At 43.8% G+C, this 25999-nt stretch overlaps 1 protein-coding gene across 2 annotated transcripts in view; it reads right to left on the minus strand.

The window, feature by feature from the left end:
• Window positions 1-22490, minus strand: part of DAGLA (diacylglycerol lipase alpha) — a 153824-nt gene extending 131334 nt beyond the window's left edge. For both annotated transcript variants that reach the window (XR_011024755.1, XM_068260428.1), the window contains exon 1: window positions 22298-22490. The gene's annotated coding sequence lies outside the window, so the exon portion shown is untranslated. The remainder of the gene's footprint in view (window positions 1-22297) is intronic.
• Window positions 22491-25999: the final 3509 nt, after the last annotated feature.

The raw sequence follows: 25999 nt of genomic DNA on the forward strand, positions 1-25999 counted from the left end.
CACATTTGGTGTGACATGGGTAACGCGCATTACACATGTAACTCAACACATATTACCATAGCAATGCTTGTGTTACCCATGGTCCGCGGGATGTGCTAATTGCGCATAGCATGGCACTCTGCTGGAACTAGTAACGGTAATATGGTCATGCGCAAGCTATGTGAATAAAAGCCATTGAGCAGGGGTGTCAAACTCAAATACACAGTGGGACGAAATTGAAAACTGTGACCAAGGTCTGAGCCAACCTCAATGTCTAGTGGCCACCTCCATCTTTTATACAGCTCCCAGGTGCCTAATGCCCCCCATACAGTTTTCTTTTCCCTGGTGTCATTTGCCCCGCCCCCCTCCTCTTTACAGCGTCCTGGGATCTACCACCTGCACCCCACCCCTATTCAGTTCTGTGGTGTATAATGGTCATCCCTCCCTCCCCTATACAGTTCCCTTGTGTCTAGTGCAACCCCCCCATACGATTCCATGGTGTCCAGTGCCCCCCCCCTCCCTCCCCTATATAGTTCCCTGGTGTCTAGTTGCCATCTCCCTCCTCTATAGTTCCCTGGTGTCTTTTAGCTGCCCTCCCTCCCCTGTAAAGTTCCCTTTTGTCAAGTGCCCCCCTCCCCTTTGCAGTTACCTGGTGTCTAGTGGCCCCTCTCCCTTCACCATGTGGCTTAATAATTTTAGCACTTAGCCAGGTAGGCTTAGCACTCAGGTGCTTGTGGGCCAAATAGGATACAAAGTAGGGAAATTAATTGGGGGGCCAAATTTGATGACACCATGGGCCAGATTTTGGCCCAGGGTTCAGAGTTTGACAAGTATGCCATAGAGCCATACTAATATAAAAATTACCCAAAAATTATTCTCAATGCAGTTAAAATATATAAATGGCGCAAACATATTAAAGCCCAGCTGAGGTACAAATGTTATCTTAAAGAGGAACAGCAGCCTAAACAAACATACTGCCATTAAAGCGGTTCCGAGATGAAAAACGAACTATAACAAGTAAACTTGTCTATATAACTTACCTACAGTTTAGATAGTTTACACAGCAAATCTAGCTGCAAACTGTGAGAAAACGCGGAAAAGCCGAGCATGTACTAGCAGCAAGGCGGCTGATTCCGCGTCCAACGCGGCGGTCTGCACGCAGAAGCGTGCATCTAGTGACATGGCAGAACGCGAAAAAACCGTCGCATGTATTGATAGCGAGGCGGCTGGTTCCGCGTCCAGCGCGGCGGTTTGCACGCAGCAGCGTGCAGCTGGGGTGGCTGAGCCTGTTAGTTCACATAGGTTTAGGAATACATGCGCGCGCTGAAAGGCAGAACTTTTATGATGGCCAGGGGGGGGGGGGGGGGGGGGGATCAGCTGACCAGGCTGGTCAGCTGACCTCCGAGCTGGTAACCATTGGTTGATCACTTTAGGGCGGCGCCAGAGAGCACTGCTCTATATATGGTTACTGCTGGCCACTCTCAAATTGTCTGCCGTTGCGATCACTACGTGGTAATACTCAGACCTTAGTCGGATCCTACAGTGTGTTTGAACCAGGAGGACTTGGGAATTCGCACTGAGCCAGATTACTTGTGTTATGATTCTGTTATACTTCAGACTAGTTCCAGGGTGTAGAGACCACGGACCTCACACCCAAGACTAGGGAACTTGTGTTATCATTCTGTTATACATCAGACTAGTTCCAGGGTGTAGAGACCATGGACCTCACACCCAAGACTAGGCATTGTTTGATATTTGTTATGACCTGTTGCTTTCCTGACTATCCCTCTGCTTTCTGATTCGGTACCACGCATATCTGACACACCGTTGCCAAACCCTGACTGCCCTGGATACCGAATCAGCCTTTTGTCTTTTGTACTTTGTCTGTCCGTGTGTTGCCGACCTGGCTTGCCCGACCTCGAGAGCTATTTCTCTCCACTTAAGAGATAGTCTCCAGATCTGTCAGTGACACCCACCTCCAGGTGTCACTCACTCTCTGGTCCTTCCTACCTTCAACCTGACTCCACCCCTTGGAGAGTCTCAGGCTGCTGGAAGGTTTCTGTACTACCTAGGGCCACCTGCTCTTCAGGTGGGTTACTCAAACTCATACTGTTACACCAAACACTCACTATATACTTTATTAGAGGTGTCCAGAGGTTAGCACTATATCTGTATTATTGGTGATTCTGCAGATCATCCATAATCAGGTATAGATCTGTATTCTTGGTGATACTGCAGATCACCAATAATCAGATTCTCTCTGTGAGCTGACACCGATCGTTACACAAACAGCTTTAATAGAAAATGATTATTTCTTCCTGTGATACAATGACAGCAGCCATGTTGTTTGTAAACATTACACAGAGGCAGGCTTATCTGCACCATCAGCACTCAGACTGTGAAAAAAACCTAATCCCCCCTCCTCCCCTCTGCCTCTGAAATCAATGGCTAGTAACACCTCCTCCTCCCCCTGCCTAGACTGAGCTCCCATGAACCCTTGCTAGAGTAATAAAACAAAAACAAAAAAGTATTTGGCTTGAGGAATGCCCTATAAACAATAGGAAAGGAACACAATTATGCAATGAGTAAAAGTTCACCTCGGATCCACTTTAAGTTACATTAGTTATGTTAATTAAAATCGATAGGTAATATAATCTCTTACCCACCCTGTTTTAAAAGAACACGCAAATGTTTGATTTCATGAGGGCAGCCATCTTTTTGGTTGAAAGGAGGTGACAGGGAGCATGAGAGACAGTTCCAACTGTCCTGTGTCCTGATTAACGCTCCCAGTTGCTAGGCAACGTGAATAACAACATAGGAAATCCCATCATACTTTGCACAGCATCAGGGAAAAAACCCCGGGCAGTTTTCTTTGATAAGGCGGAGCTTAGCCTTTGTAAAGCTAAAAATAAGTTCTGATGCTGTGAAACTGTTAAAGAAACACCAAGCCTTTTCAGTGCTGCTGAGTAGATTTTTAGTCTGGAGGTTCACTTTAACCTTGTATAAAACACCCAAGGTCAGAGCTGGTAAATATCAGTATATTAACTCTGTAATTAGCTGATGAGTCCCATTTGCATATTAACAAGCTTTGCTAGTGCAGCCTGTGAGGGGATTAGCAGAGAAGCAAGTCACCTGATTGCACAATTCTACCAGGAAGTTCAGTATCTAGAAAAGTCTTCATATATTACACTAGCATTTATGTATGGAGGGAAGCAGCCAGCTGTCCGGGAGAATTCCTGAAAGTGGCTTTAATGTATATCATTTTATTGATGGCTTTTAAAACCTTGTTTCTATATATAACTTCTAACAATATATGTAAAATGATATTTCCTGAATACTTTTGCTGACTCGCCAGAAACAGATTCCCTATGTCACCTTGAAAGGGCCCATCAGTTTGAAAGGAACAGGCTATGCTACATCTGATGTTCCTGATGGAAAACAAACACTTATAATGCACCCCCCCCTCATGGACTCAAGCCCCATACACACGCTCAACCAAGGACACTCAGTACAAACGCGAAGGCAAATTTAAGCAATAAAAAGATACGCCTTGACGTGCACACGATAATACACACTGCACGACAAAACGAGCGACTTCCTTAAAAGACGTGCGTTTACCATATCGTTAAAGCTCCACAGCGACGTCTCTTCACCATAGTTGATAATAGTACATAATAGCACAATCCTCTAGATTTGTGTACACATTAACAGTTTGCAGATGTCTTCTCACCGTCTTTTCCAAAATCAGCCGGAACGATTCAACCTCTTCTTATCTGTCGTTTGCCGTTCTCATCGGTCATTCTCGCGCAGTCGTCCGCACGTCTACACGTGAAGACTGTAGTTCAGTTTTCCCAAAACGTTTGATTTTCGCTCACTGTAAAAGACGGCGGTTGAGCGTGTATATGGGGCTTCAGAGAGGAATCTGGACTCAGCGTGAGAAGTGCCACACAGCAGACAGGGTGAGTGAGCAGAACAATGCCCTCAGGCAGCGCTCAGCCGAGTCAATCTGCTGGTATCTGGGGGGCAACAGGAGCCACTGTACACACACTGCATCCTCGGCAGAGGTGGTCTTATCAGCCTCCTCAGCTATTATCTAGCTTTACAGGTTATCCACTTGAACCGAGGCAAATAGGGCAAATTAAAGCACGATATCAACACTTGTGACTTGCTGCCTTCGCTGATGCATGTGAGCACTTAAAAGCATGCCAATATTGTCCAGCTTCCATGTTTATCTATTTTTAACCCCCCCCCCCCCCCCCCCAACCATCACCAGCCCAATCTCCCACTGAAATTTCTTTTGGCAGCCTTTCGCTTGGGCTCACAGTGGGGTTAGGTGGTTCGCTCTAGGCGTTAGGTGGGAGGGTTCATTTTAGGTACTTGGGGAGGGGTTAGTATTAGGTATCTGGGTTAGGTTTGAAGATGGTATGGTTGGGTGGACGCCAAACAAATCATTGAAGCGCTTTCCAGAGGAACATGAGAAATATCCTGTATGTGAGAATCCGTAATTGTGCGAGATTGCTCTTTGAGGAGAGAGGAAATCTCGTGTGATTTTGCCATGGCCACAGAGCTGGGGGCTGGCTACAGGCTGTGTAGTTGGACTACTACATTTACGGAACTTTACCTCAGGAATCTCTAGCTCTGCGAACTCACTAAGCATATGTGGACAGTGTGCGGTGTAGTTTTAATTAATACTTTAAGAGAAAAAAAAAACCTTTCAATTTTTCAGGACAACTAATTGTTTTCATCTAATTGCCGTAAAATTGGATCATTTTATTGTGTCGTGTGTGGCCACCTTTAGGCTGGGGTCACACTTGTCCATGCAGAAAAGTATCATTTTAGGGCAATTGAGCAAGTGGAAAAATTATTTTCAACTAATTTTATCTTTCCCATAGGAATGCATTAAGTGAGAAAAGCATGCGATTTGCATGCAGCACACATTAGGAATTAAGCGGGTTTTTTTCAGCACTTCAAAATGCATAAAAAAAACACACACTCTTTTGTGCGTCCCGCAGACTAACCTTATATGCATTTTTGCATGTGTTTTCTGCTCTGTGGCTAAATGTGATTCTAATAAGCGTGACTCTAGCCTTAATGCTGAGGGCTGTAAAACAGAGCAGGGCTGGTCAACATGGCAGAACAGGCATCTATCATTTTTGGAAAAATTGTAATCAATGGCAGACTCCATATTTTTAACGTGACAGGATTACTTTGATTCTAGACCTAGGAGCAGAGGTCTGGATGCCAAGGAGAAGTGTGATATTTTGGAACACTGGGCACTGTTTCCTTTCAACCACTCATGCTCTGACAAGTATGCTTGGCAACTGAAAGGAATGTGGTACTGCAGGATCCTGTAACGCTGAAGAAAACAGTCTGTCACCTCATGCCCACGACAAGCACTCAGCCTCTCACAAAGAGGACGTCTGCGAAATAAAACGTCGACTGGTCTTCTCAAATCAATCCGACAACAATAAAGACCTACAAAAACACAGGCAGAACCTGCCCAGCACTACTACAAACAATCACGTAACAACAAAACACTGTCCGCACAGAGAACCCTCTCAGACAGAAGGAACGGATTCTCCTGAACACACCCTTTATTATTCGGCAAACGCTAAGATGTGTTGTATAGTTGAAAACTTCCCTGTAAGCAAAATTGATACAAGAACTTCATTTGTTACAGCTGCTAAATATGCTCTGTGTTATGATAAAAACCATATGCCAGTCAACTCCTCACTAATCTAATAGCGTTACAGTAAATAAATTGTAAGATATACAGCTTGCAATGCTGCAGAAGCCAATTACGTGGTAAACAGAACTCTGGCCACGGCAGTAAACATAAGATGAGGATTCCCTCTCTTTTTACTGTTGTCACTGAATATGAAAAAAGCCTTCAAATAACAAAACTTTTCTGAAGTGGTGGTCCCATGACTTTCCTCATCCCTCATTCACACTTGCTGATCGCAAAACGCTAGCGATTTTGCTAGCGTTTTGCACTGGCATTTTTTGTTTAACGCCCAAAAAAAAAATCACCATTCACACCTGGTGATTTTTTAGCGATCGCGTTTTGCGCTTCTATAGCACTGAAACGCGATCGCCGGGAAATCGCCTGAAAATGGTGCAGGCTCCGCGTTTGCATTTAGCTTTTTTGGGCGATTTGCAGCGATTAGAGCAAGTCGCCCAAATGAGAACGGGCCCATAGACTTTTATTACCCATGCGCTTTGAAAAGCGTTAGCGTTTTGCAGAAATCGCCGGCAAAACGCTCACGTGTGAATGGGCCATCAAATCCGTGTTACAGATTACCCAGCAAGCTTATGGGGAAGCAGAACTCCGAGGAGTGTGTAAGGGGCTGAAAGGGATGAGAAAGCTTCCTTACTAAAATACAATGTAAAACAGAAATTTGCCTTCTTAAAACAAGGTATTTGTGATTATTCAGGTTGGAGTGAGCTCTGAGGTGTCCCATAATGCATCACTGCTGAATATGCAAATAATCCCTTTGTTATCCCTGATAGCTAAACACACCTCCAGAACCGCTGGAATGCATTGATGTGTCAGCTTGTTAATATTACAGTGTGACGCATGATAGCAATACAGAGGGGCTCCTCATCACTTTTATGATTCTGAAAAAGTTAATAGGGGTGCTTATTTCCTTTGATACAGCACAGCTTTTGCACAACTATGAGAAAGTGCCTGCAACTGTCACATGACTGCCACTTCTGCAACCAACATGAAGGTGAACCTTAAAGCAGATCCGAGATGAAAAACTAACTTACAAGTAACTTGTCTATATATCTTGTCTAAAGTTTAAAATAGTTTACGCAGCAAATATAGCTGCAAAAAGCTTCAACAGTTTATGATTATTTATTCCTGTGATACAATGAGAGAGGCCATGTTCTATTTGTCACATAACACACAGGAAAGCTGATAGCATCTCCAGCTCTCAGCCTGTGACAAATTCACTCCCTTTCCCCCTCCCTCCTCCCCTATGCCCCCGATATCTCTGGCTAGTAACCTCCTCCTCCTCCTGCCCAGACTGAGCTCCCATAAGCTCTTGTTACAGTGCCAAGGCTCTCTGAAGACGATGTGGGCGAGGCTGGTTTAGTTTATAGCAAATTAGATTATTAAAAAAAAAAAAAAAAAAAAAAAAGGATTTGGCTTGAGGAATGCCCTATAAACTATACAGGGAGTGCAGAATTATTAAGCAAGTTGTATTTTTGAGGAATCATTTTATTATTGAACAACAACCATGTTCTCAATGAACCCAAAAAACTCAATATCAAAGCTGAATATTTTTGAAAGTAGTTTTTAGTTTTAGCTATTTTAGGGGGATATCTGTGTGTGCAGGTGACTATTCCTGTGCATAATTATTAGGCAACTTAACAAAAAACAAATATATACCCATTTCAATTATTTATTTTTACCAGTGAAACCAATATAACATCTCAACATTCACAAATATACATTTCTGACATTCAAAAACAAAACAAATCAGTGACCAATATAGCCACCTTTCTTTGCAAGGACACTCAAAAGCCTGCCATCCATGGATTCTGTCAGTGTTTTGATCTGTTCACCATCAACATTGCGTGCAGCAGCAACCACAGCCTTCCAGACACTGTTCAGAGAGGTGTACTGTTTTCCCTCCTTGTAAATCTCACATTTTATGATGGACCACAGGTTTTCAATGGGGTTCAGATCAGGTGAACAAGGAGGCCATGTCATTAGTTTTTCTTCTTTTATACCCTTTCTTGCCAGCCACACTGTGGAGTACTTGGACGCGTGTGATGGAGCATTGTCCTGCATGAAAATCATGTTTTTCTTGAAGGATGCAGACTTCTTCCTGTACCACTGCTTGAAGAAGGGGTCTTCCAGAAACTGGCAGTAGGACTGGGAGTTGAGCTTGACTCCATCCTCAACCCCAAAAAGGCCCCACAAGCTCATCTTTGATGATACCAGCCCAAACCAGTACTCCACCTCCACCTTGCTGGCGTCTGAGTCGGACTGGAGCTCTCTGCCCTTTACCAATCCAGCCACGGGCCCATCCATCTGGCCCATCAAGACTCACTCTTATTTCATCAGTCCATAATACCTTAGAAAAATCAGTCTTGAGATATTTCTTGGCCCAGTCTTGACGTTTCAGCTTGTGCGTCTTGTTCAGTGGTGGTCGTCTTTCAGCCTTTCTTACCTTGGCCATGTCTCTGAGTATTGCACACCTTGTGCTTTTGGGCACTCCAGTGATGTTGCAGCTGTGAAATATGGCCAAACTGGTGGCAAGTGGCATCTTGGCAGCTGCACGCTTGACTTTTCTCAGTTCATGGGCAGTTATTTTGCGCCTTGGTTTTTCCACACGCTTCTTGCGACCCTGTTGACTATTTTGAATGAAACGCTTGATTGTTCGATGATCACGCTTCAGAAGCTTTGCAATTTTAAGAGTGCTGCATCCCTCTGCAAGATATCTCACTATTTTTGACTTTTCCGAGCCTGTCAAGTCCTTCTTTTGACCCATTTTGCCAAAGGAAAGGAAGTTGCCTAATAATTATGCACACCTGATATAGGGTGTTGATGTCATTAGACCACACCCCTTATTACAGAGATGCACATCACCTAATATGCTTAATTGGTAGTAGGCTTTCGAGCCTATACAGCTTGGAGTAAGACAACATGCATAAAGAGGATGATGTGGTCAAAATACTCATTTGCCTAATAATTCTGCACTCCCTGTATGAAAGGAACCAGGGCTGTGGAGTTGGAGTCGTGGAGTCAGAGTAATTTTGGGTGCCTGGAGTCGGAGTCGGGAAAAAATACACCGACTCCGACTCCTAATGAACTCAAACTGTAATTAAAATAGAAAATATGATAAAATGTTCTATTTCTCAGATAATAATCATAAATAATTTATACATACAGTAATAGCTGTGCTCCAGAAAAATGAAATAAACCAATCAAAATTAGTTACTTTTGCTGCTTCAATAAAGCATGCCGCTTCCACAGCCAGGAGCGTTCTGCACCTGCGCAATAGTGCTGCACAGGTGTAATACGCTCCCAGCGGCGGAGTGTGTGCATGTGCACTGCGCCAGACTGGCTCAAGTACCTGGACTCATAGCAGAAGATCCAGGTGGTGGAGGAGGACAGCGAGGGACTGATTAGCCTGAAGGGGGCTGGAGGAAGCCCCAGGTATGTATAAAACTTTAATTTCATCTGTCTCAGGTTTACTTTGTTACACAGTAGTACTATGCTTTACATATGCACTCCCCACAGAGCTGCAGGGAATCCACTGAGGATGTTGTGCACATTGAACACAGAGGTGTTGTCTATCACCTATAAACCTGGTTCAGATTGTGCATGAAGAATGTGTAATAGAGGAAGAATCTCCTTATTCCCCTGCAGAGTACCTGCACATCACTCTTATGCTGGGCATACACGGCTCGAGAATGCGCGAGCACACGGATCGATTCCGACTCGTCCCCGCGGGCGCTGCTAATCAGCGTTTTTTTTGCTCCCATTGTTCTCTCCGTCGGTATCGAGCGCAGAATCGATCCTGCGGGGTATCGGACAGGTTGAATATTGTAAAACGAGCCGTACCCACAGTTGCATTGCCTAGGGCCTGATAGATGTTCTTTGTTCCGGTCTGTACCTTTTACAAGTACTCTTACCAAGGACTAGTTTTAATCTATGACTAAAGGGAATAAATATGGCAGTCTCCATATTCTTCTCACTTCAGTTGTCTTTTAAAATTCCTAAGTGTTGGCAGTTAAGAGACGAATTTCATGTTACATACTTTAAATCAACAAGATTGTAATATGCAAATTAGAGGAGTCGGATTCGGTGGAATCCTAAATTGAGGAGTCGGAGTCAGTGGATTTTTGTACCGACTCCACAGCCCTGAAAGGAACACAATTATGCAATGAGTAAAAGTTTATCTTGGATCCACTTTAAGTTTCTCACACGGAATGCGGTAAGCCTAGAATTGCAGCACAAGAGATTTTATTTAGTAGATTGGAACTCTCCACATCAATCCCCCGCAGGGAATGAAAGTAGATCCTTCGGGTAAAAGCTTGGGGCCAAGTGCTGCTCTTTTGCTATGTAAGGAGGGATGGTGATGCAGCACACAAACAAAGGACCTCTGTTGCGAAAATCTTAAAATTTTAAATACATGTAAACATATACAAATAAGAAGTACGTTTCTTCCAGAGTAAAATGAGCCATAAATTACTTTTCTCCTATGTTGCTGTCACTTACAGTAAGTAGAAGAAATCTGACATTACCGACAGATTTTGGACTAGCCCATCTTCTCAAGGGGGGTTCTCATAGTTTTCTTTATTTTTAAAACCACTTAGTGAATGGCAGTTGCTCCGTCCAACTGCCAATAAAGTGTACAGTGAGCAGGCAGGCTTACAAGGAATGTCTTTATAAAGAATAAAGGCCATGCTGAGAATCCCCTACGGAGAGATGGACTAGCCCAAAACCTGTCGGTAATGTCAGATTTCTACTACTTACTGTAAATACCAGCAACATAGGAGAAAAGTGGTTTAAGGCTCATTTTACTCTGGAAGAAATGCACTTCTTATTTGTATGTGCTTTAAATTTTAAGGTTTTCACGACAGTTCCTCTTTAAGCGGCTTCCAGTGAAAGGGGTAAGGAGAACAATGTAATCGAGATCACTGTATACACGTTAGATTCTTTGCAAAAAAAAGCCCTGATCGCCCTTGGCCAAGAACGCTCCAGTGTGTCAACGTTTTAGATACAGTGACATGTGAAATAATCAGGGGGAACAAAATGCTCCATTTTTCCCCCCTCTTAGTTTCAAAGAGCATTTATTAAAGGAGACAGAAGATACATAAAGAGATGGCAGTAAACCACAAAGCCCATCAAAAGGCCTGATTGAGCATATAAATACAAGACAATGTACAAAAGTCACTATGAAGACAAAGATAACGTACATTATTATTATTATTTAGTATTTATATAGCATATATATATATATATATATATATATATATATATATATATATATATATATATATATATATATATATATATATGATAAACCATCCACAGATCATAATCAGCTCCCTTTCACTTTCACTTAAAAAAGTTAACCTATAGATATGCATGGCAGCAGAGTTAGTTCATATCAGTGAACAACCACCCATACAAACTTGCTCCAACATCACCGTGGGCTTCTACTGAAAACTTTTTCTATATACTGTATATGTACTTGGCCCTAAAGTTGAAGAGAAACCGTAACAAAGAATTGAACTTCATCATATTATTTTCACTGGAGTTCTACTCCTTGTTAACAACAACAACAAAAACCCTCTCTCTACAGTTCAGATTTATACAAGGCAAGGTAATATTCTAAATGGGATTAGTATTATGATTGATTTATAAAGTGCCAACATATTCTGTGGCATTGTACAAAGTAAGAAACTAACGTGGGGTACATAATAATATAGACAAATGGAGTAAGCTTGCAAGGGCAGGGCTCTCTCCCCCTTTTGTGTCTTGGAAATCATTATACATTTTATTCATCATGTTACTTTTATCACTGTCGTTACCAATTCTATATTTTGTATCATACTTTGTATTTTGTCACTAATTATGTATCTTGTATATTGGTCTACACCATTGTCTGTATTATTATGTACCCCATGTTTGTTTCTTACTTTGTACAGTGCCACGGAAAATGTTGACGCTTTATAAATCAATAATCATAATAATACACTAGTATACACAATACATAATTGGTGACAAAATACAGAATCAATACAAAATACAGAATTGGTAATGACAGTGACAAAAGTAACACGAAAAAGGATAGAGAGCCTTGCCCTTAGGAGCTCACAATCTAAAGGTGATGCCTAGGTTGCATCTGCACTGGCAGACACTGTGCGTGTCTCAGGCTTCCTGCAAGCAAAAAAAAAAAAAAAAAAAAAAAAAAATTGGTGTCAGTATTTTTTATTTTATTTTTTTATAGGTAGCGTCAGGCTACCCCCAGATCTACTTACCCGGGGCTTCCGCCAGCCTCTTGCAACTATGTCCCTCATCGCAGCTCTGCTCCCAGACGCCAGGCCGGGGTCCGCACCATTGCAGAGGCAGAACACAGCAGCTCATGCAGGCGCAGCTCATGCAGGCGCAGTAGAGGACGACCTCGCTAGATCAGCCTCTGCACCGGTGAGGACCCCGGGCCGGCGGCTGGGAGCGAAGCTGTGACGAGGGACTTGTCGGCTGCAAGGGGCTGGTGGATGCCCAGGGTAAGTAGATCTGGGGTATCTGGGCATAGATTGCCTGATGCTTCTTTTAAAAGAAAAAACTTGACACCCATTTTTTTGCTTGCAGGAAGGCAAAAAATGCCTGACAATGGCTGCCATATTTATTTTCTTTTAAGCAATACCAGTTGCCTGGCTACCCTGTTGATTCTCTGCCTCTAATGCCCAATCTACAAAATACAATTCTTTGTACGATTCGATTACGATTCTATTGACAATTCGATTAAATCCGACATGTCCCATCGGGATTCGATGCAATTCGATTTACCATTGTTTGCAATTGCAAATCGAACTGAATTTAATCGAATCCCGATCGGACATGTCAGATTTAATCGAATCGTAATCGAATCGTAAATAGAATAGTATTGTGTAGATTGTGCTTAATGGTTTTAGCCATAGACCCTGACAAAGCAAATGCAGATCAGGCCTGTCTGACATTATAGTCAGATCTGACAAGATTAGCCACATGCTTGTTTCTAGTGTTATTCACACACTACTGCAGCTAAATAGATCAGCGGGGCTGCCAGGCAACTGGTATTGTTTAAAGTGGGATTGTCACCATCAAAATCAAATTTCCTACAGCAACTGGTCTGAGTGTATTAAATGATAAAGATGCTAGTCCTGCATCCAAAACTTTAAAAACGTTTTCTGCTGTTATGGTTTGGAGTTATCACAAACCTTAAGAGCACTGGCCCTTTAAGGGCCCTTTTCCACCAGCGCTGGCCGAATCGTAAAGTCGCAAACCGCTAGCGATTTTACAAACGCTACGGTTTGCTTTTCAACATAGGAATCGCGGTAGGTCATTTCCACTACCGCGATTCGTTTTTGACGGGAACGCGAACGCGCGGCGGAGCGATATTTGCAGCGATTTTGCTATGCAGTGCATAGCATAGTAAAATCGCGGCCGCAAACGTTGGGAAATCGGCGGAATTGCGATTCAGCAATCGCTAGCGTTCAGCGTGAACGCTAGCGACTGCTAGTGGAAAAGGGCCCTTACTGCCATTGCCAAACAGTTGCATGCTGGGGGGTGTTTTTATCTATAATATATTCCTCCTCTTTCCTTTATTTCCCCCTCCTTCTAATGACATAAGTGCACTTCCTAGTATAGACCTCAGTGGGAGTGTCTGAAGACTCTAGGAGGAGGGTAGGTAATAAATACACAATTAACAAGAGGGGAAAAAAAGAGTGAGGGAGGAAATTATGTCAGAGATCAAAGATAGAAAATTTCAGTCAATTGAGTAATTTCAGCAGCTTTCGATCAGTTAGATTAAGGCCTCTTTCACAGTGCGACGTTAAAGTTGTACGTTAGAAGAAGTTTTAACGTGTACTAACGCACAACAATACTAAAGTCTGTGCAACATTCACAGTGCACATGTTGCGTTTGTATGTAACGTGTAGCATTATTAGATAGTGCTGCTTGCTGTGCGTTATACACGTTATTAGCTGCGTTGGACTGTTTGCACATGCTCAGTAATGACCTGGAAGCATACTTTTCATTGCCTGTATGCCTGCTGTATGCGACCATAACAGGACATAGAGTTGCGTTTCAACATTTTTGGGATGTTGCGTTGTTAGTTTGCGTTGCGACTTTAACGTTGCATCAAAACGCAAAGTCCCACTGTGAAAGAGGCCTTAGGCTCTGTTCACATCTAAAATCAAAATTGCTGATGGCAGCAATTTTCGATTTTTTGAGCAAATTTTTTCCCCTCCTGGGGCTCCACTTCGTGCCACGATTTTGGGCAAAGCGCTTTTTGAAGCCCTTTTGCAGAGCAATTCCTTTTTGTCACTTCCTGACGTCAGCCAGGAAGTTAACTCTTTGACCCGAAAAATAATAAATACAGTGTATTTATTTTTTAAAACACGAATGCAATCGCTGCACAAAGCGATTTTGTGAGCGTTTAGCGCTCTTCCTATACCTTCCATTAGAGCAAAATCGCCCCAAAAATAGTACAGGCACCGCTTTGCGGAGTGCAAAGCGGACGAAAATGCATGGATATGAATCTTCTCATAGAGAATCATTGCACAAGAGTTTTGTGGGCGATCTTGAAAATCGCCTGCACTTGAAAAAAAGGCCGAAAACGCCCTAGATGTGAACGGGCCCTTACTGTTTGTGCTGGCGATAATGACATCACTTCCTATTCCTTTGACATAAATCTCATTGCAACTTTGAGCAATAGAATCACATATTCAATCGATAATTTAGATGAAATCTCAATATCAGTGCTTTGACAAATTTGTTCTCGATTTATAATTGTTCTATCCATTGACCCGGACCTCAATGTATGGCTACTTTTAACAGTAGCTGGTCAAATGTGATTTGTCTCAGGGCCCGTTTCCACTGTCGCGGAAACGGCCGCGAATCCGCAGAGTTTCCCCGCAGGCAAATCGCGTGTGGAAACTCTGCCATAGGGGATAACTGCGCCACCGGCCGAATCGCTTGCAGTAGTGATTCGGCCGGAACCCCCTACAACATTCACGCCGGAGCCTGCGATTCCCATAGCCGTGCATGGCACGGCTCATGGGATTCGCCTGCGATCCCGCCCACCCGCACAGTGCTGGCGTGCGTCTATGAGACGCACGCCGCACTAGTGGAAACGAGCCCTCAGAGGTATACAGAATGCAGATTCCAGGTATACTCTAGGTAGATAATAAAACTCCCTGGTAAAATATACTACCTGCAATAGTTATAACTTATTACAGTATTCAAATGTTTTATCATTATGTATATGGAAAATATCCTCATAAACGCCTCACTTTCATTTGAAGCTACAGCCATTATGTATTTACCTGCACTAAACAATATAATTAACTTGCTTTAATAAGTCTATGAAAGCAGTTTATAGAGAGGAGTGTGAAAGAATATCCTGACACCATTAAATACACAGCACACATTCAGCCTGTATGATGGCAACATGAGACTGTTTTACTGAAAGCTCTCCAGGCCTGCAGGTGAATGGGCAATAGAAGAGAATTATTATTATTATTTATATACTGCACACATGCAGAACTCTCCTGGCAACAGAAGCGTGAAGGGGCGGACACGTGGCCAGTCCGTGCTTGCGCTTACTGCAAAGTTACCGGGGCAGATTGTGGAGGAATAAGGCAGCGGCGAGGGACAGATCACCATGAAGGGGGCTAGAGGAAGCCCCAGGTATGTATAAAACATGCATTATCCTTCCTCTCAGGTTTACTATAAGGTCTTATAAATGCTCATCTTTATCTCTTGTGTACTACGAAGTGCCACTACCTCATGTAGACACGATTTCTACTGTAATAGTGGTATTCTGGGGAATGTAGTCAAGCATATGTTTTTTTTTCCATTTTGTGTGTCACATGGTCACACTTGACTGTCCCACCCACTAGCTGAATCCAGAAAGGAAAAGCAGAAAGTTGTACTGCAGTGGCAAGTATATTTGGCCATTGAAACAGGTATTTTGTCTGCTAATTAGATTAACTTATCCTATTTTCTATTGCAGTTTACCTTATTCAGTTCTGCACATCCACACATCCAGTTTTTTGGGCCAATTTCAACACTTCTATAGTGGCTGGATAGAGAACCGGTTATGGGCACAGCCCCTTACATAGGAGACGAGGGTTCAAATCTCATCTCTTCCTATAGTAAGCCAGTATCCTACTCAGTAAGGAGTCCTTAGGTAAGACTCTAGTGGCTGTCTCACAATCACTTTGAGTCTGACAGGAGAAAAGCACTATACAATTGCATTTTTGGGAAAAATATTTTGCCACTCATTCTACATGAGAGTGGTAAAATTGGCCACTCATTGGCCAATCAAAACTGAATGTGTGTTGGGCATCAATGAATGTCACTATCAATCCACAATTGTTCAGCTACAGGCTACTACCCTTTGCCTGTCGCTGGTCTACAGCCTCTTAAGCTAAATACTCACCTAACAACAAAGGAAGATGGATCATGGCGTTGTCCCTCTACAACAAGCATTCTCTGACGGGCACAAACAGGATTTCATGTGTGTGGAAGTGGAGTCATAGGGGTTCTTAAAGATCCAATCCATCATGACGGTTGTTATTGCCACTCATCGTCAGATGTCGTCTGTAAAATCGCTTGCCTGTACCCACGTCATGAGATCGCATAGACAATTGCTCATCGCTCAAAAAAATCACTGGTTGCTAGAAAAATCACGTCGTGGGTACGGGCCTTTATACAACTACGGGGCATGTCACTGGGTGAGGATTACCACCTAATATTTGGGCAACATTGCAGTGCTGAGGCTGTACAAATGAGTTGCAAGCCAGCAGGCTAGTGTTCTGTTCCTAAGCAGGAGCCAGTGCAGTATGGGAGTGACGTCATGCGGCGGGAGAGGTAAGTGGGGGAAAACAATGCTCTTGTCCATCACTTGGCCGAAGAGATTAACCTGGCGACTTACTGCCAGGGTTCATGGGTTGCTGTACACACGCTGCACTCTCATCAGTGGCTGTCGTTATACCCACCACACGTTTCATTTAAAGTGTGTACGGTGCATGTACACATATCCAAATTTGAGTGGCCAATTTCACCACTTTCATGTAGTGTGAGAGCTTACCTACACAATCTGTTCATTGAATTCAAAATCTGTTGGCCCTCATAGTACATGGAAGAGGTAACATTGGGCGACCCCTTACCAATCAACACTGTAAATGTGTACACAGAGTACACATATTACACAGAGTAGAATATTTTCATTGCTGTTATTGTTAAAACATGCCAGCATGTGTGATAAATGTTACAGCACAGAACAAAATAACCCTAGGGTAAGCACTCGAATATACATTACTCCTTCCAGTCAATGTAAGTTGTTATCCAGGAATGGAGGTGCATGCTAGAGGATCAGTCATCTGTCCAGCTCTCTCATTATTTTGCCAACTCCAAAATACTCAGACTTGTTGTTAGATGCCTATTCACTGTGTATGGGAGCCTTTAGGCTAGCTTCAAACTGGGGAGTAGCGTGCCCTGTAAAGACAGGATTGCAAAGCAACGGAATGGAAAAGTAGGGCATCTTTCACTCAGGCAGCTGACAGGTGGAGAATTCACTGCCTGACCGCTGCTCTTCTGCACCGGCAGGGCGGTTGTTAGTGCTCAGTACCAGCCCTAGACAAGCACCCCTTCATGGAGTCAGATCAGCAGCTGTGCTCTGACTCAACATGTTACTTCCATCCGCCGCCCTGTAACACCACCAGGTGTCAGCGCTACTACTACTGCATTTAAAGAGAAAACGTACCCAAGAATTGAACTTCATCCCAATCAGTAGCGGAAACCCCCTTCTCCATGAGAAGTCTTTTCCTTTTCACAAACGGATCATCAGGGGGCTTTGTATGTTTGATATTGTGGTGAAACCCCTCCCACAGTGTGATGTCAGGACCATGGTTCTGACATCACACTGTGGGAGCCTTGTTGCATTGTGGGAAATAACAGCTGTTTACAACTGCCAAAAAAGCAAGCAGCATCGCTTTCCACTGACATCACCTGTCAGCAATAAAAATTGTCACCATGTGATAAATGTCAGAATGTAAATCAGGGAGAGGAAAGATTTTACAATGGGCAAACACTGACTAAATCATTTATACATAAATATTGTAAAAATTAAGCACTTTTTATAACAATATTTTCAATGGAGTTCCTCTATAAAATGCACCTGAATTGCACTGGAATGCTGCATGCCATTCTTCCACACCACCCCTGTCACACTGGGAACGTCAGCCACCACACTTTGAACCTAGCAACTGTTGCAGAATAATTCTGCAAGTCACTGCCCATACAATTCTATGGGCTTACATCTCTTCATTGCAATGGATCCCGCTATTCTTGCTGCATGCAGGCTTTGTATTAATGTGATGGTATAATGCCCGCAGAGTCCATGGCAGTTCACACACGTTATAACATGTGCGTTGTGCAAGGCGCAGTGTGAATCCAGCCCTACATACATAACAGTATGGTGTAGCACAAAACATGGTTCATTTTTGGAATTGTACTGTAGAACAACTGGTCAGCACACTTTATAGAGATTGTTCCATTTTTCAAGCTGCATGGATTTGCATAATTCTGCATCAGCTCAGAATGAACCATCCCTGCATGTAATATGATGAGACAAACGTGGATACATATGCAGTAGTACCTACCATAGTAACATGACGCCTACTGTAGGTTTCCCCCTTTTCCCAAGGGTTATGGAAATGCAGTGTGTTATATATATACAATTAACGTATGCAAATAAACTAGTCAAATACAGCCGCAGCTCTCCAGAAAAGAAAATAGAAGCCAAACACTTATTTGGTTATGCAATAAGAAAGTAAAACACCAGGCAGGTTTTCTGCATCATACCAGCAACAAAATGCGTACTAAACGATTATTTTGTGTGGAAGATGTAATAATTGGGGTACATGAGATCCCAGAGTAGCATGACAAGGCCCATCCCAATTATGAAAACTCTGCCCACATATGGAAGCTGCCATATTCATTTCCTTTTAAACAATGTGGGCTGGTGCACACCAGAGCGGTTCTGAAGCGTTTTTTAAAACGCTTGCAGGGGGGAAAACCGCTTGGCTAATGAAAGTGAATGGGATGGTGCACACCAGAGCGGGTCGTTTTTTCCCCAAACGCAAACTGCTGTACTGCAGCATTTTTTAGATTTCTGAGGCGTTTCTGCCTCAATGTTAAAGTATAGGAAAGTGGAAAACAGCTCTGAAAAACGCTAGATCAAAGCGGTTTTCCAGGCGTTTTTGTTACAGAAGCTGTTCAGTAACAGCTTTACTGTAATAATATTTGAAATCTGCTACACAAAAACGCTCCAAAAAACGCTAGGCATGTTTAGAAAATGTCTCTAAACATGCCTAGAATCGCTCTGAAATCTGCTTCAAAAACCTTGCAGATCTGCTAGAGGTTTTTGGTGTGCACTGGGCCTATCAGGTGATTGGCAGCCCTGCTGATCTTTCTGGTTAGCATGGTCTAAATCACACACCTGAAACAAGCATGCAGCTAATCTTATCAGATTTGTCATAGACATCTGATCTGCTTGCTTGTTTAGAGTCTATTGCTAGGTACACACCATACAATTTTGTTGTTTCGATAGATTATTTCCGGCATGTCCGTATTTCGATCTGTTTTTTCTCGAGTTCTCATAGAAGTGAATGGAAATAGATAAGAAAAGATAATAGTATCGAATCAGAAATCGATCAGAAAATTGAAATCGGAAATTGATCAGACGGAAAATCGACAGACAAAACGCATCGTGTGTACCTAGCATATGACTTATGCTGGGAATACATGGGTCAATTTTTCCACTCGATTCTCCCGCACGATTGTTTCGCCGCTCAATTCCCTTATGTTCCGCTCGTTTTTCTTATCTTTTTCCATTCACTTCAATCCAGAATCGAGCGCCGAAAACGATCGGGCGGGAGAATGGGCACGTCAGAAATGATCTATAGAGCCATCTTAATGGTTCAAAACCGAGCCGTGTATTCCCAGCATAAAAGAATTAGAGAAAGAGGATCAACAGGACAGCCAGGCAATGTGCATTGTTTAAAAGTAAATAATATCAGCCTCCATATCCCTCTTTCAATTAGACAGGAACTGAAATGGGTTGTGGGTCAGTGATTTAAAAGCACTAAAGCCCAGATCAGGCGGTTTTTATGTGACTTTAACATGACAGTATTACATGTTATGCATAAGGTCTATTTGATACGGGCAGAAAAGGCAGTGAATTCCCCGCCTGCAAGCTGCTGTTTTGCCCAGCCACATGCTTGTTAGCGCTTGGTACCGGTAGTGTAAAGGCTGCACCCCCATGAGAGTCACATCTGAACGCAGCTGTACCTGTGCTCTGACATGTCACGTCACGGATCTGTGCTGCCATGTAACAAGAGCATAGGTCAAGTGCTGGTGTTACAAACACTGCCATTTGGCTGCATTTTAACTGCACCCCAACAGCGCACGTAGGCGGCAGAGGGGACACATGACAAGCAAGCACTAGGCGGCAGAGGGGACACATGACAAGCATGCAGAAGGGACACATGACAAGCACACAGTAGGCGGCAGAGGAGAAACATGACAAGCACGCAGTTCAGCCACCTGACTAAAAGAGGCCTTAAAGAGACACTGAAGCGAAAAAAAAAATATGATATAATGAATTGGTTGTGTACTATGAATAATTACTAGAAGATTAGCAACAAAGAAAATATTCTCATATTTTTATTTTCAGGTATATAGTGTGTTTTCTAACATTGCATCATTCTCTAATATGTGTAGATTACACAACACTATGGATTCAAAATGATTCTTTCAGAGCAGTCTGTGAACCAATGACCTCTCCTCTGGCAGATAAAAAGAAAACTGTTCACTTACAGTTGAGATAATAAAAGTCAGAAGACAGCCCTCTCCACGACTTTGAAAGTCGTAGAGATTAATGGCTTTTTTGCATAGAGATAACAACTGGAGTTTCTTAACTCTTCCTGTACTGGAAACAATTACACTGATGTATCTGACCTTAATGTTTTATTTCTTAGCTGTGCTACACATACAAATCATAATATCATAATTTTTTTTTCGCTTCAGTGTCTCTTTAAGTTTAATAAAAAGTATAGATTTTGCAAGATAAATGCCTACTGTACCAGTTCATAGAGCCACATTGACTGTTAGCTTGCTGCGCACACCCTGTGAGCCGGAGACTCTTCTCTTTAGTTGCATGGGCATTGCAGATGATTAATGAATGCATATATTAGACACCATTCAGATGGAACTCAGCCAAACAAATGCAGGCGCTGCTGAGTTTAGCTCAGTTCCAAACTGCATGCAAACTTGGAACTGGGTTAATCAAACTTCGCAGAAGGTCAATCTGACTGGCCCGCGTGTAAGCTCTAGATCTCTGATGCACAGCGAGATTGTTATGTTGGGCTGGAGCCTGCTAACTGCCAGTCTATCAGAATGCATGACTTCAGACTGGCTAGGAGGAGGCAGGCAGCTAGTCCTCTGATGGATTAGGAATTGGTGCAGCAGGTTTTATTTTATTTTGCAAAAACTAAAGTGTTTTTACAAATCTTTTTTTGTGCACAATAAATGCAAAAGTGGCTTTAAACATGGACATTAAAGGCAAAGGATCAGCATAACAATAGGGTTAGTACCATTTTCAAACGTGCCTCTACAATGCTCTTTTGCATTAGTAAATTAATACTGTCCTAGATTTATTAAAGACAAGATTGGTGCTGCATGTCACAGCATTTCTACAAATCTCACTATATTGTGATATGGCCCAGGACAGGGCTGCATCACTTATGCTCTCTAAACTTAATAAAGCAGCTCCTAAGAGCAAAACTGATTCATTTTCGATAAAATCCTCATCCTTTGCCTGTCAGGCATCAGTTCTCACAGACAGGGACGTCATTAATGCTGCAGCAGGAATGCATGAATATATATATATATATATATATATATATATATATATATATATATACACGCACACACACACACACATAGTATATACATATATAATTAAAAACAGATGTGAGATATTGTATATAGGGTATATGTGTGGGAATAAAATAAATATTGGTACCACTGCTTATTTCTTCCATAGCTTATTAAAACAACTAAAACACCCATTACTCCCCATGATCTATAAATACGTGTATGTGTTCCCACATTGCATATACTGATACACAGCACTGTAGCCCAGTAGTAAATCAGCTCATGTTTTTTCTTTAGCTACAGTCATTCAGCCAGTAGCAATGGATGGATGGGAGGACAGATATCCAGTGCTACACCAGGGCAGGTGCTGTATGTCATTTGCATTAGTGGATATCGGATGCTGGGAAGGTGCTCGGCATGACATCAGTGCAGGTGTGACAGTGATGTCACTGGATCAGTGCAGGTGACACGCGCTGTGCGTAGTAGTGACGTCATGGCGAGCGCTGGCCACCGTGACATCACGCACAGCTGTACAGCGGAATCTCCCTGACACCAGCCGGGGCCCTGCTTATCGCCAGGGGGAGGTGGGCGGGCTTCCAGCCGGGTGTTCCCCCATCATCCCCGCACCCACCCCAGCCTTCTCACCTCTCGGGGGTCCCATGCCTCCTGCTCCCTGGCTTTTCCTTGCCGTGATCCCGGCGCAGCAGCACGTCCGCACCGGGGCGGGACCTGACGTCACTTCCCGAACCTCCTCTGCCACCGGCGGTAACCATGGTAACAGCGCGGCCGCCGTGACGGAGCGGGGGATCGCCTTGCCGGGATGATGGATGGCGCGGTGCTCTCCTGGCCGGGGATGGGAGGAGGCTCGTCCCCGCGTCACGTGACCGCCGGATGCTGCTCGGCACTGCCAGCTCCATGTGTGCCGCTCCGCTTATCCTGCTGTCTGATGCTGGGAACCTCCTGGGGAAATATTTCCTTTGGGTAGTTCAGTTCTGTTTCCAATGCTCTATTCTCAGCACACAGCTCCCAACTGCAGTCCCTCTTTGGGAGCCCTGTCCTTCAGTCCCTCTTTTCTCCTCATTTGTCCCTCTTTCAGGACTTTGTCCCTCTTTCTATGTAAATATACCGTATATATTTCTCTACAAAAAAATGTTTTACTTTAAACTATATTCCCATCCTTTAAATTTATATATTACTAATTTTAAAATGAAGGAAAATTAACCAGGATAGAAAAGGCCAATGTGGTTTGAATTATAAAAAAAGTATTTTTTTTATGAAATCTTTATGGTATGCGTGATTAGGGGTGTGACGGGGTGTTGCAGGGTTGTGGCTTAAAAGGACCCCAAGCAGTGCCTGAAATGAAAAGATTACACTTACCTGGGGCTTCTTCCAGCTCACCGTAGGCAGCTTCATTTAAATAAAAACATTTATTTGGGTTTGCTTCTATATAACTTTTTATTTTCAAATTACACGTAACCTATTTCAGACTGCAAAGCTCTGGCCCCTTAACCCTCCTGGCGGTTTGTCAAAATCCACCAGGGGGCAGCAAATACGTTTTTTAAAAAAAAATATTTTTTTTTCCATGTAGCGAGACGAGGTCTCGCTACATGATAGCCGCTGCTGAGCGGCATCCCCCCAGCCCCTCCGATCGCCATCGGAGATCAGGAGATCCCGTTCAAAGAACGGGATCTCCTGGAGGGCTTCCCCCGTCGCCATCCCCCGTCATCGACGTCGTGACGCCAAAGGGGACTCCGATCCACCCCACGGCGCTGCCTGGCACTGATTGGCCAGGCAGCGCACGGGGTCTAGGGGGGGGGGGCGGCTGCGGCGGCCCAGCGGGGCCTGAGCGGTGCCTCCCGGCGGCATAGCCCGTGCTCAGCACGGGCTTACCGCCAGGGAGGTTAATCAATTTGGGACTAACATGCGCTGGCCCCTTAAAGGGACACTGTAGGGGGGTCAGGGGAAAATGAGTTAAAGTTTCCCGGGGCTTCTAATGGTCCCCCACATACAACCTGTGCCTGCGCAGCCACTCCCCAATGCTCCGGCCCCACCCCTGGTTCACTTCTGGAATTTCAGACTTTAAAGTCTAAAAACCACTGCGCCTGCGTTGCCGTGTCTTCACTCCCGCTGATGGCACCAGGAGTTTACTGCGCAGGCCCAGTATGGTCTGTGCCTGCACCGTGCGCTCCTGGTGACATCAGGAGAAGCGAGGACATGGCAATGCAGGCGCAGTGGTTTTCAGACTTTAAAGTCTGAAATTCCAGAAGTGAACTGGAGGCGGGGCCGGAGCATCGGCTGCACGGGTACAGGATGCCTGCGGGGGACCATTAGAAGCCCCGGGTAACTTTAACTCATTCTCTCCCGACCCCCCTACAGTATCCCTAAGGACCAGAATATTATTTTCTTTTTTTTTTATACTTCCTGATCACTGTGAATGGCTCACAGTGATCAAGAGCCAGTCTGTACTGGGTCCAGTGCTGTTCAATTTATTTATTAACCACCCTAGCGTTCTATTAAGATCGCCAGGGTGGCTGCGAGAGGGTTTTTTTTAAATAAAAAAAAAACTATTTCATGCAGCCAACTGAAAGTTGGCTGCATGAAAGCCCACCAGAGGGCGCTCCGGAGGCGTTCTGATCGCCTCCGGCGGCCAAAAGTAACACGGAAGGCCGCAATGAGCGGCCTTCCGTGTTATGTTTACTTCGTCGCCATGGCGACGAGCGGAGTGACGTCATGGACGTCAGCCGCCTCCGATCCAGCCCTTAGCGCTGGCCGGAACTATTTGTTCCGGCTGCGCAGGGCTCAGGCGGCTGGGGGGACCCTCTTTCGCCGCTGCTCGCGGCGGATCGCCGCAGAGCGGCGGCGATCAGGCAGCACACGCGGCTGGCAAAGTGCCGGCTGCGTGTGCTGCACTTTATTTCATTCAAATCGGCCCAGCAGGGCCTGAGCGGCACCCTCTGGCGGTAATGGACGAGCTGAGCTCGTCCATACCGCTAAGGTGGTTAATGACCTAGTAGATGCAGTAGTGAGCAATGTTGCTATTTTTGCAGATGATACAAAATTGTGCAGAATCATCAACTCTCAGGAAGATAGTGTCATATTGCAACAGGATCTGGGTAGGATGGCTATATGGGCATATACATGGCAGATGAAATTCAGGTCATGCAATATCTTTGCTGCTGTGACCAGGATAGATGAAATTCAATGTTGAAAAATGTATGCATTTTGGTCGTACCAATGGTCTAGCACCATACAAAATAAATGGGATACAGTTTGGGACATCAAACTTGGAGAAGGACTTAGGAGTACTCATCGACAACAAGTTAAATAATCGTACTCAATGCCAAGCAGCTGCAGCTAAAGCTAACAAAATTTTGGGATGCATTAAAAGGGAAATAAAAACTCGAGATGCTAGCATAATATTGCCCCTGTTTAACTCTCTAGTAAGGCCACATCTGGAGTATGGAATTCAGTTCTGGGCACCGCATTACAAAGAAGATATTGCAGTTTTAGAGCAGGTGCAGAGACGAGCAACAAAATTGATACGTGGGATGGAAGGTCTCGCTTACCAAGAAAGGTTAGATAAACTGGGTTTATTTAGTCTAGAGAAAAGACGCCTTAGAGGAGATCTAATTAACATGTATAAATACATGAGAGGGCAATATAATAGCTTGGCGGATGAGCTTTTTGTCCCTAGGCCTTCTCAAAGGACTAGAGGACATGATCTGCGCATGGAGGAAAAACGTTTTACCCAATTATTTAGGAAAGGGTTCTTTACAGTAAGAGTGATTAAGATGTGGAATGCATTGCCACAGGAAGTCGTTATGGCAAACTCTATACCTGCATTTAAAGGGGGCTTAGATGCTTTCCTTGCGTTGAAAGACATCCATGGCTACAATTACTAGGTAATGCCTAATGATGTTGATCCAGGGATTTTATCTGATTGCCATCTGGAGTTGGGAAGGAATTTTTCCCTTTTGAGGCTAATTGGACCATGCCTTGTAAGGGTTTTTTCGCCTTTCTCTGGATCAACAGGGATATGTGAGGGAGCAGGCTGGAGTTGTACTTTGTACTGGTTGAACTCGATGGACGTATGTCTTTTTTCAACCAAAATAACGATGTAACTATGAAAATGGCTCCTGACTGATGTATGGATCTCTTCTGTCTAAAGATCTGTGGTGATGGGGACATGCTATTGTGTCCCGAGCCATTGGTGTTAAATCTTTGCCGAAACAGGCTTAGGGAGTCACAAGTGTGGCGTAGTTTTAACTATCAGGCAGTCCTGAGTCTTAAAGTAAACCTGAACTGAAAATTCAAAGTCAAAATAATCAAACAAGGTCATACTTGCCT

The sequence above is a fragment of the Hyperolius riggenbachi genome, chromosome 11 (assembly GCF_040937935.1).
Source record: "Hyperolius riggenbachi isolate aHypRig1 chromosome 11, aHypRig1.pri, whole genome shotgun sequence".
NCBI lineage: Eukaryota > Metazoa > Chordata > Amphibia > Anura > Hyperoliidae > Hyperolius > Hyperolius riggenbachi.